We start from the raw sequence: 2500 nt of genomic DNA, 5'->3' as shown, positions 1-2500 counted from the left end.
CGAATTTTGGAGGGGGGGGGCGCCGAATTTTGAAGGGGGGGAGGGGGGGGCCGAATTTTTGAGGGGGGGTGGTGTGTGTTGAGAGGGGCCGAATTTTGAAGGGGGGGGGCCGAAATTTTGAGGGGGGGTGGGGGGGGGGCGAATTTTGTAGGGGGGGGCTGAAATTTTGAGGGGGGGTTGGGGGGGGGGGGGGCGAATTTTGTAGGGGGGGGGGGCCAAAATTTTGAGGGGGGGTGGGGGGGGGGGCGAATTTTTGAGGGGGAGTGTGTTGAGGGGGGGGGGGAGGGGTGGGGTGGTGTGTGTTGAGAGGGGCCGAATTTTTGAGGGGGGGTGGGGGGGGAGGGGTGGTGTGGTGTGTGTTGAGAGGGGGGGGGGGCGAATTTTGGAGGGGGGGTAGGGGTGGTGTGGTGTGGTGTGTGTTGGGGGGGGGGGGGGGGGTAGAATTTTTGAGGGGGCGTCATGGTGGGTGGATGGGTGTGTTAAGGGGAGGGGAGCACGTCGCGTCTTGTCATGTCATGGGGCGCGGGGGGGGGGGGGGGGGGGTAGGGGGGCGTCGCGACATGGTGTGGTGTGTTTGGGGCGGGGGGGGGGGCATTGCGGTGGGTGGGTGTGTGTGTTAAGGGGAGGGTGGCACGTCGCGTCATGTCATGTCATGGGGGGGTGGGGAGGGGGGGGACGCGTCGCGTCGTGTCTTGTCATGGGTGGGGGGTGGGGTGGGGATGTCATGGGGGGGCTGACAGGACACGACGCGACGTGCCCCCCTCCCCTTAACACACACACCCACCCACCCACCGCGATGCCTCCCCCCAACACACACCACACACACCACACCACACCACCCCTCCCCCCCTCCAAAATTCGGCCCCCCCCCACTGCGATGCCTCCCCCCCCAAAAATCCCCCCCCCCCAACACACACCACCCCCCCCTAAAAAATTCGGCCCCCACCCCCTCAACACACACCACACCACACCACACCACCCCTCCCCCCCTCCAAAATTCGCCCCCCGCCCCCCCCCCCCCCCCCCCCCCCCCCCCCCCCGCCCCCCCCAATACACACCACCCCACACCACCCCTCCCCCCCCAAAAAATTCGTCCCCCCCTCAACACACACCACCCCAACCCTCCCCCCCCCCCAAAAAATTCCACCGCCCCCCACCCCCCCCCTCAACACACACCACACCACACCACCCCTCCCCCCCCCCCCGTCAACACACACCACCGCACCCCTCCCCCCCCCCCCCCAAAATTCGCCCCCCCCCCAACACACACAACCCCACCCCCCCCCTAAAAAATTCGGCCCCCCTCCCCTAAACACACACCACACCACACGACCCCTCCCCCCCCCAAAAATTCGCCCCCCCCTCAACACACACCACCCCACCCCTCCCCCCCCCTCAACACACACCACACCACACCACCCCTCCAACCCCCCCAACACACACCACCCCACACCACACCTCCCCCCCCCAAAAAATTCGCCCCCCCCCTCGACACACACCACCCCACCCCTCCCCCCCCCCCCCTCAACACACACCACACCACACCACACCACACCACCCCTCCCCCCCCTCAAAAATTCCACCGCCCCCCACCCCCCCCCCCTCAACACACCACACCACACCATACCACCCCTCCCCCCCCCCTCAGAAATTCGCCCCCCCTCTCAACACACATCACACCACACACCCCTCCCCCACCCCCTCCAAAATTCGGCCCCCCCCCAACACACACTACCCCACACCACTTCTCCCCCCCCCATAAATTTGCCCCCCCCCTCAACACACACCACCCCAGCCCTCCCCCCCCCTCAACACACACCACACCAAAGCCACCCCTCCCCCCCCCTCAACACACACCACACCACACCACACCACCCCTCCCCCCCCCCAAAAATTCGCCCCCCCCCTCAACACACACCACACCACACACCCCCCTCCCCCCCCTCAAAAATTCCACCGCCCCCCACCCCCCCCCCTCAACACACCACACCACCCCTCCCCCCCTCAAAAATTCGCCCCCCCCCCCCTCAACACACACCACACCACCCCTCCCCCCCTCAAAATTTCCACCGCCCCCCCCTCAACACACACCACACGACACCACCCCTCCCCCGCCTCCAAAATTCGGCCCCCCCTCTCAACACAAACCACCCCACACCCCCCCTCAAAAATTTGGCCCTCCCCGCCCCCCCTCAACACACACCACACCACACCACCCCTCCCCCCCTCTCCAAAATTTGCCCCCCCCCGTCATCACACACCACCCCACCTCACCCCCCTCCCCTTAACACACACACCCACCCACCGCGATGCCCCCCCCAACACACACCACACCATGTCGCCACGCCCCCCTCCCCCCCGCGCCCCATGACATGAGATGATGCGACGTGCTGCCCTCCCCTTAACACACACACCCACCCCTGCCCCCCGTTAACACACACCACACCACACCACCCCTCCCCCCCCTCAAAAATTCGCCACCCCCCCCCCCCCCTCCCCT

The sequence above is a fragment of the Lygodium microphyllum genome, chromosome 16, assembly GCF_053477565.2.
Source record: "Lygodium microphyllum isolate KBCC chromosome 16, Lygodium_microphyllum_v1.1.10, whole genome shotgun sequence".
NCBI lineage: Eukaryota > Viridiplantae > Streptophyta > Polypodiopsida > Schizaeales > Lygodiaceae > Lygodium > Lygodium microphyllum.
The sequence above is the reverse complement of the archived record's forward strand: the minus strand, read 5'-3'. Positions refer to the sequence as shown.